At 35.4% G+C, this 19,441-nt stretch overlaps 1 protein-coding gene across 7 annotated transcripts in view; it reads right to left on the bottom strand.

Moving 5' to 3' along the window:
• The window catches only part of TBCEL (tubulin folding cofactor E like), an 82,100-nt gene that overhangs the window by 8,782 nt on the left and 53,877 nt on the right, over positions 1-19,441 (bottom strand). The window lies entirely within an intron of this gene.

The following is a 19,441-nucleotide window of genomic DNA, read 5'->3' on the forward strand; positions in this document are numbered from 1 at the left end:
AGGATTAACATTACATTCCTGCTGTCTGGGACTTACATTATTAAAACGCACACACCACTAAGAAAATATATGATTGAAATCTTCTTAGGTAGGACTTCTTGGAAAAGGTGATGGTACGATGAAAAAGATTATAGAATTGTCTTCTCCCACGACTTGAGCCCCAAATGGTATTCTTTTAAAAGGGTAAAATATTACCGGCAGCAACTAATACAGGAAAAGAGGAAACTGCCTTATTGCCATAACCTTTTAAAAGGAACCAAAAGCTCTGTACCATGTGGTTCTGTTAAGCAAGGGTCCTAACTCACCCCCCAGAAGCCATTATGCAGAAAGAAGGTAAGGAAACAAAATCCTGAGCGTACTGACCAATACTTCCTAATTTAGAGCAAACTGGGCTGGGGGGTAAGGAGTCAGCTGGGAGGAAGGCTGAGGAAACACCTTAGGGATCAGAAGTCTCTACATCCCACTGCCAGGATGTCAGGATCTTAGCAATGGCAAACGAAACAAAACAGTCCACACAAACAAAAAACAAAACTACCAGGCCTTGAAATTTTCCAAGGCTGCAAACTGAAAAAGTGAAATGATTCAAAGTCCAAAGGTATCTTTCCTTCACCCAATCTCCTAGCATATGCCTTTAAGTCAGTGAAAGTAGGTTATGATAATTTAATAAAATCTTGGAAAAGACAGCAGAACCTAGGGGTCAAATAAGCTGAACCCAATTCTACGGATATTTTCCCTTCAGACTACAGAAAAGGAGACAGAATTGTAATACCCCAGGCTCTCAAGCTCTGCCCAGGAGGGACAAAAGGAACAATGGCAAAGGGGTCAAGGAGTTTACTTATACTATGTTTCAGTAAAGAGATGGTGTAGATAGAGGTATCCACTTTTATACATAAGCAAGAATATAAGACACAAAATGGCAACCAAGCACATACCACTGCAAAAGGAATAAAAGAGAGAAACACATTAAGTAAAAGGCAGAGGCAGAACTCAATCTGAAAGAAAACGTAATTGAATGAAAAGAAAATGCCCCACAAATACTCTAAGGTCTAGAAATTAATAAGTGCATAAATATAATAAAACAGGAGCTCAAAGGTAAATGATAAACAGCAGAATGAGATGAAAAGGGAGATTTCAGCACCGGTGAAAGAAACAGGAGCAAAATAACACATTACCTACCGAATAAGTAAATTAGGAAGTATGACCCAGGAATATTATACCTCACCAAGTTTTTTCAGAAATAAATTTAACAAGCAAATATTCTGAAACAAGAACTTAGGGAACAGGGCACCCATGAGTCCTTCTGAAAAAGAAAAACACTACTCAACAATGGGATTAAAGAACTAGTGTTAAGCCCTGAATCTAGTTAACTATAAAACTAAAACTTAAAATAATAACTGTATGATCCTAGACTTATTTATACTTGACACTATAGTCAACTGAATTTATCTCAAGCACAAACATATTTTTACACAAAATATGGTCCCTGTGCAGAAACTAGTCTGCAATTGGTCAAGTCTATCTACAAATTAAATGACCTATAAATTAGGACACTCTAAAAGGTCTTATAGTTTTCTCAAAATCAACATGTCCAGAAATAATTCATTGCTACTCCCCAACCATCTTCTCTTCTAGTCTTCCTTATCTCAGCAAATGGCACCAGGAACTGAATAGTCATCCCGATTCCTTCCTATCTCTCCTCTCCACTTCTCCCATTCAATCACTTGCCGTGTCATACTAATTCTATTCCTAAACATTTCATGAATCTACCTTCATCTCTCTTGCCCACCTGTCTTGTAAATTCAAGCCACTATCGTTAATAACCTGGATTGCTACAGCTTTCTTTGGATGCATAAGCTGGGTAATTTTCCTCAATATTTGTTTCAGCCTCCTCCTAGAATGCCTTTCTGTGCTGCAAAGCTGAAAACTACATTTACCACACTCCTTTACAGGTAAGATTTAACTACCATCAATCTCATTCAACAGCCCTGGGGAGAGACATAGTGGATTTAGCAGACATGGAGTGGGAACAGCTTGGGTAGAGGCTTCCTAATTACCAGATTGTGGTTCAAGTAGTGTGTTCCTGGAGTCAACACCCTTGGCAGCAGCTTGCTTGATCTCCAGATCACAGCTAAGGTGGTGTGATCCAGCACCAGGGACAGCAGCTTCCTGAGTCTCCCCTTATCTGATGCTAGCAGAGGTAGCAGTACCCTTGGTGGGCTAGTTCTGCGGTACTGCTCTAGGGATAATCCTAGGGAGGCAGCCCTTCCAAAGATTTTGTAAGCACCTTATTCCCTGTATGAAATCCCTTTCTTCTTAAAATAGCTAGTTTGTGGCTTCTGTTATCTATAACTGAATTTCAAATGATACTCTTTCAAATGGTTTCCCAAGACTTCAGGGTGGTCCCCAATTGACCCTTGTCTATATCACAGCCAAAGACATTGTCATAAAACACAAATTTGACTACAACACTCCTCTACTTAAAATCACTCAAGACCCATCAGAATAAAGCCCTAACTCTTTAACATAATTGTGGTAGGCAAAATTTTGGCTCCCCTCAGCAGAGAACCCAGCTGAGCCATCCTGGGCCCACACTTTTGACACATACAAACTATAACATGATAAGTATATATTGTTTCAAGCCACTAAGTTTATGGCAATTCGTTACAGCAGCAGAAAACTAATACAATTGATTAGAAAAGGCCCTTCATGATTTCGTTCCTACGTAAGTTTCCAAATTTATTTTGGGCCATTGACATTACCGCTCCCTGTACCTGCTTTCCACTTATTTAATCTTAAAAGCAATGTTTACTTATTAATTTTCAGGTAAATCCAGCAGGGTTTTATATATGGATAAAAGTTTGGATACGGACTAGGATAACAACTATTCACTCTTTATGCTGTAAAAATGAAGAAACAGCATTAGAGTTGTGACTCACTATAACTCACTATATACACTGAATATGTCCCCCTAAAAGTTACATAAGTAAAGATCATGATTTTAAGATAATATGTTTACTCCTAAGTATCTTACTTTGGATTATCTTTAAGCAGGGCAAATCAGTAGATAAAAGAAATCATGATTTTACAAAATGCCCAGTAAATTTTAGAAACCAATTTCTACCTTAGATATTTTATTCAGTATTCAAAAGTTCATCTAAACTATGTCTGAACTATATCTGTATATTCTGTATTATCTGAGCTTTTCTTAGCATCAGCCCCAAAGCTATAGTCTTAAGAGGTAAAGGGCTTTTTTCTTCCCAAAGCTATAGTCTTAAGTGGTAAATGATTTCTGATGACTAAGTAGTCTTCAGAATTAATGATCTCAATTTATATTCTACCAGTCAGTACTTCTATCTGATTATTAAAAAATATTTAATATCTATAAGTCTCACTTCTGAAGTGGGCAAAATGCTATAAGTCTACCTTGGATGATATTACTGACAAGGATGTACTGCAATAAGCAAATGTTAAATTGTAATACATATTTGTCTGTGTTTGTGTTCAGAGCTTCTGAATAGCATTCCCCACGGTCTCCTAACAGAAAATGATCAATCATAACAAGAACAAAATTTACTACACACAGCATAAAGGCCAGCATGACCACATGGGCAACTGAGAATGATAAATGGGAACCAAATGCTAGCTGAGACCTTGTGAAGAACACTACCCACAGGCAAACTGGCATTGTGCTTTTTTTTTTCTTCCTATTAAATAAAAACACCCACGAGGAGAAAAGCTTCTTTCAACTTTAAGGGTTTTTTAATCGTGAGCAGTTAAAAATCAGGCTACTGGTAGGGTGGGGCTGAAGGTGGCACTAACAAAGGGGGGACCGGGGAATGAACCCATGCTTAGTGGAGCTCGGGTAGGGCAGCTCTACTCCCAGTGCACATAAGTAAGCCTTCACACACTAGCCGTTCCTTGTCCATGGCACACCTGCCTGATGTGACAGAAACACGAGCAGATTTTAGTAGCGTGATGGGCAGGTTGGGAGAGGTATGCCCCTTTCTCTTATTGCCCATTTTCACTCTTGATTCCTAAGATAGCTCGGAGCATTTCATCAATCACCATCAATCACAGGTCTATGAAGCTAGAATAAAGACTTGGCACACTACTTGAAAAAGACTGAATGTTCCTACTGTAAATCTTAGTCTGAGGGTGAACTCATGACAAAACCTAAAACCCAAAGATGGACAGAGACTAAAGGTTAACTCATTTTCAGCTCTAACTAGTTTAAAAACTATTCTAACTAAATAATATGAACATTAAATATTTTACATAATTTTTAGGAACCTGGAAGACTAAAGGAGGCCTAGAACCAAAGGCTTTGAGCTGGCAGAAAGCTCGCACATTTGGACCTCACGGCTCCAAATCCATAAAAGAAGCAGCTCACAACCTCAAGGAGCGTCCTAGAGAAAAATGATGGGGTTTACATCTTATGCAGGTACATATACCACAATGGGATTAAGGGCATCCCAGTAGTGTGCTCACAGGTGGCCTATAGTAGTCTTATGCTAACAATTCTATTACTCTATTGATTCTCAAATGCAGACCCATATTGAATCAACTGGAGTCTTTATTCTAAATAAAGCTATTTTACTCCAAAATAAATCTCTAATACATACATCTCTCTCTTTAAGGAAGGCAACAAATAAAACATGAAAAATCTCTTATGGTTCCCTTGGTTGAAACAAATCATTAAGTATAACTAGACGAAAAACATTCACGAAGTTTACTTTGTTTCCCAAGGCATTATGAAGGATTCAAAATACATTTCAAATATCTGATTGCTGTTATTTAATCCCTACTGTATGGTATGCTTTCTCTCTCTGGTATGGTATCATATCATGGCATATCAAAGAAATCTCCGAAGCATTCTACAGCTGGGACTTTACACTCTTACTGAAACAGTTTCCTCAAGGTCACCAATATCTTATTAAAACACATAAACATCACATTTCAGAAGCAGAAAGGATCGTAGAGATCATCTATTACATATTTTACAGATATAGTAATAGAGGGCCAGTTTGCTAGCCCAAAGTCTATTAGCTGGTGAATGCAAGGGTGGAAATTAGAACTGAGGTCTTGTTCTCAGATCATCATTCTTTCTCAGGTCTCATCTTAATGATTTGCTGCAATAATGAATACCGTTCTAGAAATTCTCTTCTCCTTTCTACATTTCAAATGTCCCCTTTCAATCTCTCTTTACAGGTTCTCTTCCTACCATCTACACTTGGGTAGCACTCAAAACTCACTCCCAGATTCTCTTCCCTTTTCTCTTTGTGATCTTCCATCACAGCGCTCATTCTCTTATTTAGCTTAAGCCATAGATGTTTCCCACTTGTCTTCCTCAAGCTTCTGTATTTCACCTACCTCCAGAATGATTTATTCTCATCTTTCATGCATAGCAAAGAATCTGAAACTGAACTTAGTATTTTCCATATAGTTTTTCATCAAGGCTTGAATCATAGAATTTTGTTTCAATTCACTATTTCTTAAATTCAAGTGCTGTCAAAATTGCCTAGTAAATGGATAAAGATACCTAGTCATATAATGGAATACCACACAGCAGTTAAAATAATTATTTTAATCTACATTTATCAATATGGTTAAAACCTTGATCAATATGGCTCCATATATTCACATTTTAATGCACTTCTGCTCCAAATACAGAGTAAAATGGATAAAATATGAAAGGGTTGAATTGCAAGAAGACATACCAAGGCTCAAAAATAACAGACATCTCCATGGACCAGAAACTGAACAGAAATACAAAGCATACAACTGAAACCACAGGACCACTGGACCCCAGGTCCAAATCAGGCAGTAGCAGTCAGGAGTTAAGTTCGTGTTAGGCAAAGGAAAATAAAGTACTCCATGGGAGAGAGAGGAACTCAAGACAGGTTCACTGCCTGAAGGAGGGGGAGGGTTAGGGTGATGTGAGGCTGGGCATGAAATAAGGAGGCAAAAAACTGCTGCAGATCCACTGCCTCGGGCTACCTCTTTTGAGCAATGGGTCTAGGTAAAAGAAGTAATAAGGTAGCTCTACCAACAGGAATTGAATCAAATCACCTGCTCCTTAGGTGACTAGATTTACCCTAACTCTACAATCAGTGGGATAGGGTCTCGAAATCCATTACAAGAGCTGGTTCTAGACCAGGGGTCTGGGGAGCTGGTTAGAGATAACTGCAAAAACCATTAGACAGGGAGAGATAAGCTCAAACAGGAAGACATAACAATCCTCAATGTGTATGTATCTAACAACAGAGCTTCAAGATAAAGAAGCAAAAACTAATAGAACTGGAAGTAGAAACAGACAAATCCACAATTACAGTTGGAGACTTCAGTACCCCTTTCTCAGTAACTGATAGAACAAGTAGACAGAAAATTGTTAACAATGTAAAGACTTGGCCAACACTAAAAACTTGACCTAACTGACATTTTAAATACACATTTCCAAGCAACATCAGAACACACATTTTTTTCTAGTGCATATGGAAGTCTAACCAAGACAGACCATGTTCTAGGCCCAAAACATACTTAATAGGTTTAAAATAACTGAAATAATACAAAGTATGTTATCTGATTATAATGATATTAAACTGGAAATCATTAACAGAACAACAACAATCCCCAAGAATTTGGAAAATACACAACACACCCATAAATAACCCAAGGGTCAAACAGGAAGTCACAAGAAAAATTAGGAAATATTCTAAATTCAATAAAATAAAAATACAATATATCAAAAATTATAGAATGTAGCTAAAGCAGTGTTTAAAGGAAAATGTATAGAATTAAATGCCTGTAAAAGAAAAGAAGAAAGGTCTCAAATCAATGATCTAAACTTCCATCTTAAGAAACTAGAAAAAGATGAGCAAACTAAACTCAAAGCAAGAAGAAGGAAGGAACTAATAAAGATATGAGCAGAAATCAGTGAAATAGAATGCATATAAACAACAGACAAACCATGAAACCCAAAGCTGGTCCATAAGGTTAGTGAATTTGGTAAACCTCTAGCCAGACTGATCAAGAAAAGAAGACACCAATATCAGGACTAAAAGAGGAGACATCACTACAGACTCTACAGACACTAAAGGTTTGTAATAAATGAATATTATGAACAACCTTATGCCCATAAATTCAATAACTAAGATGAAGTGGATGAATTCCTTCAAAGACACAAATTACCAAAGCTCATTCAAGAAGGAACAAATAACTTGAATCAGGCTACATCTATTAAATAAATTTAATCATAGTTAAAACCACCAGTAAAGAAAACACCAGACACAGACGGCCTCATTGATAAATTCTACAAAAGACTTAAGAAAAAGATAATATTAATTCTACACAAAATCTTTTAGAAAACAGAGGAAAGAACACTCAAAAACTCATTTTATGAGGCCAGCACTATCCTAGTACCAAAATAAGGCAGCCAGAAACTATCAAACTCTTAGAGGAAAACATAGGCAGAACACTCTATGACATAAATCACAGCAAGATCTTTTTTGACCCACCTCCTAGAGAAATGGAAATAAAAACAAAAATAAACAAATGGGACCTAATGAAACTTGAAAGCTTTTGCACAGCAAAGGAAATCATAAAAAAGACCAAAAGACAACCCTCAGAATGGGAGAAAATATTTGCAAATGAAGCAACTGACAAATGATTAATCTCTAAAATTTATATGCAGCTCATGCAGCTCAATAACAAACAAACAAACAACCCAACCCAAAAATGTGCAGAAGACCTAAATAGACATTTCTCCAAAGAAGATATACAGACTGCCAACAAACACATAAAAGAATGTTCAACATCATCAATCATTAGAGAAATGCAAATCAAAACTACAATGAGATATCATCTCACACCAGTCAGAATGGCCATCATCAAAAAATCTAGAAACAATAAATGCTGGAGAGGGTGCGGAGAAAAGGGAACACTCTTGCACTGCTGGTGGGAATGTGAATTGGTACAGCCACTATGGAGAACAGTATGGAGGTTCCTTAAGAAACTACAAATACAACTACCATATGATCCAGCAATCCCACTACTGGGCATATACCCTGAGAAAAACATAATTCAAAAAGAGTCATGTACCAAAATGTTCATTGAAGCTCTATTTACAATAGCCAGGAGATGGAAACAACCTAAGTGTCCATCATCAGATGAATGGATAAAGAAGATGTGGCACATATATACAATGGAATATTACTCAGCCATAAAAAGAAACGAAATTGAGTTATTTGTAGTGAGGTGGTTGGACCTAGAGTCTGTCATACAGAGTGAAGTAAGTCAGAATGAGAAAGACAAATACAGTATGCTAACACATATATATGGAATATAAGAAAAAAAATGTCATGAAGAACCTAGGGGTAAGACAGGAATAAAGACACAGACCTACTAGAGAATGGACTTGAGGATATGGGGAGGGGGAAGGGTGAGCTGTGACAAAGTGAGAGAGTGGCATGGACATATATACATTACCAAACGTAAAATAGATAGCTAGTGGGAAGCAGCCGCATAGCATAGGGAGATCAGCTCGGTGCTTTGTGACTACCTGGATGGGTGGGATAGGGAGGGTGGGAGGGAGGGAGACGCAAGAGGGAGGAGATATGGGAACATATGTATATGTATAACTGATTCACTTTGTTATAGAGCGGAAAGTAACACACCATTGGAGAGCAATTATACTCCAATAAAGATGTGAAAAAAAAAACCAACAAGGCAAAGACATTAAAAGAAAATTACAGATCAATATCCCTCATGAAAGCAGACACAAAAATCCTCAACAAAATATTAGCAAGTTTAACCCACCAACATATAAGAAGGTAATACATAATAAGCAAATGAGATTTATCCTGGGAATTTAAGGCTGGTTAAACATTTTAAGAAATCAGTTAATATAATTCACTGTAATGGACACTAAATAAGAAAAACTACATGAATTTCCCAAGATATGCAGAAAAAGAAAAGGAAAGAGAAAAAAGAAAATAAAGAAAAGAAGTATAAGTCATATAGATTGGAAAAGAAGACATACACTGTGCCTCATACACAATATGACTGCCGACAATGAATTCACAAAAGAACTACTAGAGCTAATAAGTCTAGCAAGGTTGCAGGATACAAGGTCAATATACCAAAAAAAATTGTATTTCTATACCTAGCAATGAACAATTGAAAAGTGAAATTAAAAAATAGTACTATTTATAATAGGACTTAGATACATGAAATCCTTAAGTAAAAATGTAATAAAATATGTGCAGAATTTTTGTGAAAAAATACAAGACACCAATTACTTAAAGAAATCAAAGAAAACTTAAATAAATGGAGAGATACACTGATTCATGGACAAATAAATGGAGAGATATACTGGTTCATGGACAGGAAGACTCAATATTATTAAGATATCAATTCTACCCAAATTGTTCTACAGATTCAACACAATCTCAATCAAAATGCCAGCAGAATTTTTTTTCTAGAATTCAACAAGCTTATCCTAATGTTGATATGTAAAGGCAAAAGAACTAAAATAGCCAAAATAACTTTGAAAAGAAAATCAAAGTTGGAGGACCCCCATTACCTGGATCCCAAGACTTATTCTAAAGCTACAGTAATCAAGACAGCATAATATTGGCAAAAGGATAGACACATAGATCATGGAAAAGAACAGAGAATCCAGAAATAGAGAGTCTACCTATATGGTTAATTGATTTTCAACAAAGGTATAAACTCAATTAAATAGAAAAAAGATAGTCTTATTAATGAATACCACTATAACAATGACACTCATATACCCAAATTAAAACAAAACAAAAAGTTAATCCATATCCTAAACCATATACAAAAATTAACTCAAATGAATAAATGTGCTTAAACTATAAAATGTCTAGAAAACATAAGAAATCCCTGTGATCTTAAGTTGGTCAAAGATTTCTTTGATATGACACCAAAAGCACAATCCATAAAAGAAAAAAATCAGTTAAGTTGAATGTCATCAAAATTTAAAACATTTGCTATTTGAAAGAAACTGATAAAAAATAAAATAACAAGCCAGACTGAGAGAAAATATTTACAAAACACATGTCTGGTAAGGGCCATATATCTGGAATATACAAAGAACCGTCAAAATTCAATAATAAGAAAATAACCCAGTACAAAAGTGGGCAAAAGATTTTAACAGATACTTCATCAAAGAAGGTATGTGGATAGCAAATAAGCTCATGAGAAGATGCTCTACACCATTAGTCACTAGGGAAATACAAATTAAAACCACAGCGAGATACCATGATGTATCTATTAGAATGGCTAAAATTAAAGACAGAAACAAGAAAACTGAAAATACCAAGTGGTGGTGAGGATGTGGCGCAAAGGAACTCTCATATGTTGCTGATGGGAAAGCAAAATGGTACAGTCACTCTGGAAAACAGCTTGACAAGTTAAACACACACTTCCCAAATGACTCAGCAGTTCCACCTCTAGGTATTTACCCAACAGAAATAAGAACTTATGTTCACACACAAACTCATAGGTGAGTGTTTATAATAGCTTTCTTAATAAATTGCCAAAAAAGGGTAAACAACCAGAATGTACTTCAGCTGATAAATGTCTAAATAAACTGTACTACTGAGCAGTAAAAAGGATATCACTAGTGATACACACAAGATAGATAAATCTCAAATGCATTATGCTAAGTAAAAGAAACCAGACTCAAATGGCTACCTACACCTCCTTTCAGAAAAGGATAGACTTACTAGACAGAAAATCAGCAAGAATAAGATCTGAATAAAACAATCAATCAACAGTATCCAATTGAAATATATAGAACACTCCATCCAACAACAGCAGAATACATGATTTCTAAGCACCCATGGAGCAATCACCAAGGTGGGTATAAAATACACGTTAACAAATTTAGAAGAATTGGTATTATGCAGAGTTTTTTTCTGACCATAATGGAACCAAAGTAGAAATCAGCACCAGAAGGATAAGAAGAAAATTCCTAACACTTGGAAATTAAACTTCTAAATAATCCATGGGTCAAACAGGAAGACTCAAATAAAATAATAATTTAAAAAAACATAGAACTGAATGGAAATTAAAATGTAACACATCAAAACATGTGGGATGCCAGCAGTCCTGAGAGTGAAATTTATAGCACTTACGTGTTTATTAGGAAAGCCCTCAAATTAAGGATCTACATTCCTACCTCAAAAACTAGAAAAAGAAGGGCAAATCAAGCAAAAGGAAGGAAATAAGCAGAAATCAATGGCTTTTTTAAAAAAAGGAAGACAACACTGAAAAGTACAAAACATTGTTGAAAGAAATTAATGAAGACATAAATAAATGGAAAGACATTCCATGTTCCTGGATTGGAATACTTCATATTATTAAAATGTCTATACTACTCAAAGCAATCTACAGATTCAATGAAATCCCTATCAAAATCCCAATAGCATATTTTTTGCAGAAATAGGAAAAATCATCCTCAAATTCATATGGAATCTCAAAGGATCCTGATTAGCCAAAACAATTTTGAAAAGGAAGAATAAAATTGAAGGACTCACATTTCCTTACTTCAAAACATATTACAAAGCCACAGTAATCAAAATAGTGTGGTACTGGCATAAAGACAGACATATAGCCAATGGAATTGAATAGAGAAGGCAGCAATAAAACCTCTCATACATGGTCAAATGACCTTTGATAAAGGTGCCAAGACCACTCAATAGTGAAAAGACAGTTTCCTCAACAAATGGTGCTGGGAAAACTGGATACCTACATGCAAAAAAGAAAAGAAAGTGGACCCTTTTCTTATATCATATACAAAAATTAACTCAAAATGCATTAAAGACCTACATGTAAGATCCAAAACTATAAAACTTCTAGAAGAAAACATAGAGGAAAATCTTCATGACAATGGATTTGGCAATGATTTCTTAGATACTACACCAAAAACACAGACAACAAAAGCAAAAATAGACATATGGGACTACATCAAACCTAAAAAACATCTGTATATCAAAGGATACAATGAACAGAGCTAAAAGGCAACTTATAGAATGGGAGAAAATATTTGCAAATCATGTATCCGATAAGGGGTTAATATCTACAATACATAAAGAAACCTAAAACTCAACATCAAGAAAAATTTAAAAAAAAAACCAGATTTAAAAATGGGCAAAGCACTCACACAGACATTTCTCCAAAGATCACATACAAATGACCAAAAAGCATATGAAAAGACATTCAACATCACTAATCATCAAACAAATACAAATCAAAACCACTGTGAGGTAACATCTTACACCCATTAGGATGGATACTATTTAAAAAACACAAAATAACAAGTGTTGTTTGGTGGAGAAACTGGAACACTTGTGCACTGTTGTTGTAATTGTAAAATCATACAACCAACCATGGAAAACAGTATGGTGGTTCTTCAAGACTTAAAAAGAGGATTACCATATGATTCAACAATTCCACCTCTGGGATTCAAAAGAACTGAAAGCTGGGTCTTGAAGAGATATCTGCACACCCATGTTCACAGCAGCACTATTCAAAATAGCCAAGAAGTGGAAGCGAACCAAATGTCTACTGATGGATGAATGGATAAACAAAATGTGGTATATACATACAATGGAATATTATTCAGCCTTAAAAAGGAAGGAAATCCTGTCACATGCTACAACATGGATGAACTTTGAAGATGTTATGCTAAGTGGCATAAGTCAGTCACAAAAAGACTATATGATTCTTTTTATATAAGATAGCTAGAGTAGTCAAACTCATAGAGACAGAAAGTAGAATGATGTTTGTCAGGTGGTTGTAAGGAGCTGCAGGGAGAGGGTGATGGAGAGTTGACATTTTATAAATATAGAGTTTCAGTTCTGCAAGAGGAAAAACCTTTCTGGAGATTCATTGCACAACAGTATAAATATACTTAACACTACTGAAATGTACAGTTAAAAATGGCTAAGATGGTAAATTTTATCTTATGTATATTTTACCACAATTTTAAAAAATAATTAAGGTGGTAAATTTTGTTATGTGTATTTTAGTAGAAATAAAAAGTTTTTATTTTTATTTTTTTGTTGTTGATATGTCTTTTTTTTTACATCTTTATTGAAGTATAATTGCTTTACAATGGTGTGTTAGTTTCTGCTTTATAAAAAAGTCAATCAGTTATACATATACATATGTTCCAATATCTCTTCCCTCTTGCATCTCCCTCCCTCCCACCCTCCCTATCCCACCCCTCTAGGTGGTTACAAAGCACCAAGCTGATCTCCCTGTGCTATGCGGCTGCTTCCCAATAGCTATCTATTTTACACTTGGTAGTGTATGTATGTCCATGCCACTCTCCACTTTGTCACAGCTTACCCTTCCCCCTCCCCATATCCTCAAGTCCATTCTCTAGTAGGTCTGTGTCTTTATTCCCGTCTTACCCCTAGGTTCTTCATGACATTTTTTTTTCTTATATTCCATATATATGTGTTAGCATACGGTATATGTCTTTCTCTTTCTGACTTACTTCACTCTGTATGACAGACGCTAGGTCCATCCACCTCACTACAAATAACTCAATTTCATTTCCTTTTATGGCTGAGTAATATTCCATTGTATATATGTGCCACATCTTCTTTATCCATTCATCCGATGATGGACACTTAGGTTGCTTCCATGTCCTGGCTATCGTAAATAGAGCTGCAATGAACATTTTGGTACATGACTCTTTTTGAATTATGGTTTTCTCAGGGTATATGCCCCATAGTAGGATTGCTGGGTCATATGGTAGTTCAATTTGTAGTTTTTTAAAGAACCTCCATACTGTTCTCCGTAGTGGCTGTACCAATTCACATTCCCACCAGCAGTGCAAGAGTGTCCCCTTTTCTCCACACCCTCTCCAGCATTTATTGTTTCTAGATTTTTTGATGATGGCCATTCTGACTGGTGTGAGATGATATCTCATTGTAGTTTTGATTTGCATTTCTCTAATGATTAATGATGTTCAGCATTCTTTTATGTGTTTGTTGGCAATCTGTATATCTTCTTTGGAGAAATGTCTATTTAGGTCTTCTGCCCATTTTTGGATTGGGCTGTTTGTTTGTTTGTTACTGAGCTGCATGAGCTGCTTGTAAATTTTGGAGATTAATCCTTTGTCAGTTGCTTCCTTTGCAAATATTTTCTCCCATTCTAAGAGTTGTCTTTTGGTCTTATTTATGGTTTCCTTTGCTGTGCAAAAGCTTTGAAGTTTCATTAGTTTCCTTTTGTTTATTTTTGTTTTTATTTCCATTTCTCTAGGATGTAGGTCAAAAAGGATCTCGCTGTGATTTATGTCATAGAGTGTGCTGCCTATGTTTTCCTCTAAGAGTTTGATAGTTTCTGGCCTTACATTAAGGTCTTTAATCCATTTTGAGCTTATTTTTGTGTATGGTGTTAGGGAGTGATCTAATCTCATACTTTTACATGTACCTGTCCAGTTTTCCCAGCACCACTTATTGAAGAGGCTGTCCTTTCTCCACCGTACATTCCTGCCTCCTTTATCAAAGATAAGGTGACCATATGTGTGTGGGTTTATCTCTGGGCTTTCTATCCTGTTCCATTGATGTTTATCTTTCTGTTCTTGTGCCAGTACCATACTGTCTTGATTACTGTAGCTTTGTCTGAAGTCAGGGAGCCTGATTCCTCCAGCTCTGTTTTTCTTTCTCAAGATTGCTTTGGCTATTCGGGGTCTTTTGTGTTTCCATACAAATTGTGAAATTTTTTCGTTCTAGTTCTGTGAAAAATGCCAGTGGTAGTTTCATAGGGATTGCAATGAATCTGTAGATTGTTTTGGGTAGTAGAGTCATTTTCACAATGTTGATTCTTCCAATCCAAGAACATGGTATATCTCTCCATCTATCTGTATCATCTTTAATTTCTTTCATCAGTGTCTTATAATTTTCTGCATACAGGTCTTCTGTCTCCTTAGGTAGGTTTATTCCTAGATATTTTATTGTTTTTGTTGCAATGGTAAATGGGAGTGTTTTCTTGATTTCACTTTCAGATTTTTCATCATTATTGTATAGGAATGCCAGAGATTTCTGTGCATTAATTTTGTATCCTGCTACTTTACCAAATGCATTGATTAGCGCTAGTAGTTTTCTGGTAGCATCTTTAGGATTCTCTATGTATAGTATCATGTCATCTGCAGACAGTGACAGCTTTACTTCTTCTTTTCCGATTTTCCTTTTATTTCCTTTTCTTCTCTGATTGCTGGGGCTAAAACTTCCAAAACTATGTTGAATAAGAGTGGTGAGAGTGGGCAACCTTGTCTTGTTCCTGATCTTAGTGGAAATGCTTTCAGTTTTTCACCATTGAGGATGATGTTGGCTGTCGGTTTGTCATATATGGCCTTTATTATGTTGAGGAAAGTTCCCTCTATGCCTACTTTCTGCGGGGTTTTTTTTTATCATAAATGGGTGTTGAATTTTGTCGAAAGCTTTGTCTGCATCTATTGTGATGACCGTATGGTTTTTCTCCTTCAATTTGTTAATATGGTGTATCACACTGATTGATTTGCGCATATTGAAGAATCCTTGCATTCCTGGAATAAACCCCACTTGCTCATGGTGCATGATCCTTTTAATGTGCTGTTGGATTCTGTTTGCTAGTATTTTGTTCAGGATTTTTGCATCTATGTTCATCAGTGATATTGGCTTGTAGTTTTCTTTCTTTGTGACATCCTTGTCTGGTTGTGGTATCAGGGTGATGGTGGCCTTGTAGAATGAGTTTGGGAGGGTTCCTCCCTCTGCTATATTTTGGAAGAGTTTGAGAAGGATAGGTGTTAGCTCTTCTCTAAATGTTTGATAGAATTCGCCTGTTAATCCTTCTGGTCCTGGGCTTTTGTTTGTTGGAAAATTTTTAATCACAGTTTCAATTTCAGTGCTTGTGATTGGTCTGTTCATATTTTCTATTTCTTCCTGATTCAGTCTTGGCAGGTTGTGCATTTCTAAGAATTTGTCCATTTCTTCCAGGTTGTCCATTTTATTGGCATAGAGTTGCATGTAGTAATCTCTCATGATCTTTTGTATTTCTGCAGTGTCAACTGTTACTTCTCCTTTTTCATTTCTAATTCTATTGATTTGAGTCTTCTCCCTTTTTTATTTGATGAGTCTGGCTAATGGTTTATCAATTTTGTTTATCTTCTCAAAGAACCAGCTTTTAGTTTTATTGATCTTTGCTATCATTTCCTTCATTTCTTTTTCATTTATTTCTTCTCTGATCTTTATGATTTCTTTCCTTCTGTGAACTTTGGGGTTTTTTTGTTCTTCTTTCTCTAACTGCTTTAGGTGCAAGGTTGGGTTGTTTATTTGAGATGTTTTCTGTTTCTTAAGGTAGGATTGTATTGCTACAAACTTCCCTCTTAGAACTGCTTTTGCTGCATCCCATAGGTTTTGGGTCGTCGTGTCTCCACTGTCATTTGTTTCTAGGTATTTTTTGATTTCCTCTTTGATTTCTTCAGTGATCACTTTGTTATTAAGTAGTGTATTGTTTAGCCTCCATGTGTTTGTATTTTTTACAGATCTTTTCCTGTAATTGATATCTAGTCTCATAGCATTGTGGTCGGAAAACATACTTGATACAATTTCAATTTTCTTAAATTTACCAAGGCTTGATTTGTGACCCAAGATATGATCTATCCTGGAGAATGTTCCATGAGCACTTGCGAAAAATGTGTACTCTGTTGTTTTTGATTGGATTGTTTTTGATGGAATAATTGTTTTAAATGATAAAAAAAGGGTAATTAACACCAATTTTACACAATCTTGTCCCGAAAACAGAAGAGAAGAAAAAACTTCCCAACTCATTTTATGAAGCCAGTGCTACTGATACCAAAAGCACGTAAACAGTTTCAAAAAAAGAATATGACATACTAATATCTCTCATGATGTTAGACACAAAAATCCTCAACAAAATATTTGCAAACTAAATCCAACAATGTATAGAAAGAAATACACACTATAACGAAGTAGAATTTATTATAGGTATGCAAAGCTGCTTCAACACTTGAAAATCAATCAATATAACTCCCATATCAAGCAGCTAAGGAAGAAAAATCATATAATATTTATTGACACAGAAAAAGCATTTGAAAAAATTCTATTTTTGATAAAAACTCTCAGCATGTTAGAAATAGAGGGGAACTACTTGATACAGAACATCTCCAAAAAACCTATAGCTAACATTATACTTAGTGCTGAAACATTATACTTAGTGGTAAAACACTGAATATTTTTCCCTAAGATTGGGAGCAAAGCACTCTCATGCAACACAGGTACTGGAAGTTACAGCCATTGTAATAAGGCAAGAAAAAGAAACAGTCATATAGACTGGAAGGAAATACAATTTTTTATATTTGCAAATGATCTGAAATACTTAGGTGTAAATCTAACAAAAGACCTACAAGACTTGTATGTCAAAAATTATTAAATGCTTATGGAAGAAATCAACGAATGCCTAAATAAATGTATAGACATACTGTGTGCATGCATTGGAAGATCTAACATAGTAAATACATTAATATTCCTCAAACTCATCTGTAAGTTTAATAAAATTCCTTTCAAAATCCCAGAAAGATTATTTGTAAACAAAGACAAGTTTAGTCTAAAATTTATATAGATAGGCAAAGGCCCTAGAATAGCTAAAACAATCTTGAAGAACAAAGTGAGAGGAATCATTCCACATGATATTACAACTTATTATTACAGCTACAGTACTTGGTGTTGGTGGGACAACAGACATAGATCAGTGGAACAGAATAGAAAACCCAGAAATATACCCACACAAATAGACTATTTCAATTTTTTTTAAAGTTGGAAAAGCAATGAAATGAGGGAAAACAGTCTTTTCAACAGATGGTGCTGGAGCAATTGGACAACCATAGGCCAAAAAAATGAACCTCAACCTAAACCTCTCACTTTGCACAAAAATTAACTCAAAAAGGATTATGGATTTAAATGTCCAATGTAAAACTATAAAACTATGGGGGGGAAAAAAAAAGAAAATCTTCAATATCTATGGCTAGGCCAAGGGTTCTTGATACTAAAAGCTCAGTACATAAAAGGAAAAATTGATCAACTGGACCTCATCAAAATTAAAAATTTTTGAGCTATAAAAGATCATGTAAAAACAATGAAAAGACAAGCTACATGCTAACAGAAAATATTTACAAACCACATATGTAACAAAGGACTAGTATCTAGAATTTATAAAGAGCTCTCAAACTCAACAGTAAAGGAACAAGCCAATCAAAAAATGGACAAAAACCATGAATAGATATCCTACTGAGGAGGCTTTACAGACATCCAGTAAGCAAATGAAAAGATATTCAACAACTTTAGCCATCAGGGAAATGAAAATTAAAATCATGAGATATTACACACCTATCAGAATGGCTAACACGTAAAAATAGTGAAAACACCAAGTGCTGGCAAGAATGCAGAGAAATTTTATCACCCATTGATTGCTGGTGGGAATGTAAAACGGTGCAGCCATTCTAAAAAACAGTATAGTAGTTTCTTATAAAACTAAACATGCAATTACCATAGTACTCAGCAAGTGTAGTTTATTTATCCCAGGGGAACGAAAACTGGTATAAAAATATTCATAGATTATCTTACTTGAATAACCCCAAACTGGAATCAATCCAGATGTTCCTCAACAGGTGAATGTTCAAACAAACTGTGGTACATACATACCACAGAATTTTTTAGTATTTGCTTTATTGTTTCATCACTATTCAGCAATAAAAGGCACAAACTGACAAATGCAACAACTTGGATGAATCTACAGGGAATTATGCTAAGTGGAAAAAAAATCCCAAAAGATTAAATACCATATGATTCCATTTATGTAAAATTTTTGAGATGGTAAATTTTGGAAAAAAAGCTAAGATTAGTAGTTGCTAGGGCACAGGGATGGGAGTTGAGGAGTGAGCAGGGAGTTGAGTGTGGTTTTAAAAGGGCAACCTGAGAGGTCCTTCTGGTAATGGAACTGTTCAGTATCTTGACAATAAACTTACAATGAGATGTACAGAGCTAAACAAACACACACACAAACAAATGTATACAAGTAAAACTGGAGAAATCTGAATAAGATCAGTGGAGTCTTATCAATGTTAAGATCCTGATTGTGATACTATACTATAGTTCTGCAAAATTTTACTATTGGGGGAAACTAGTTAAATGGTACATGGGATCTGGCTGTATTATTTCTTACAACTGCATGTGAATCTACAACTATCTCAATAAAAACTTCAGCTGAAAAAAAGGCTATGTATTGTATGATTCCATTTATATGACATTCCAGAAAAGTAAAAAAAACTACAGGGACAGAAAACAGATCAGTGGTTGCCAAAAGGTGAGAGTCAGGGGAAGGTTTGAGGAATTCAAAAATTTTT

This window comes from Tursiops truncatus, chromosome 8 (genome assembly GCF_011762595.2).
Source record: "Tursiops truncatus isolate mTurTru1 chromosome 8, mTurTru1.mat.Y, whole genome shotgun sequence".
NCBI classification, from domain to species: domain Eukaryota; kingdom Metazoa; phylum Chordata; class Mammalia; order Artiodactyla; family Delphinidae; genus Tursiops; species Tursiops truncatus.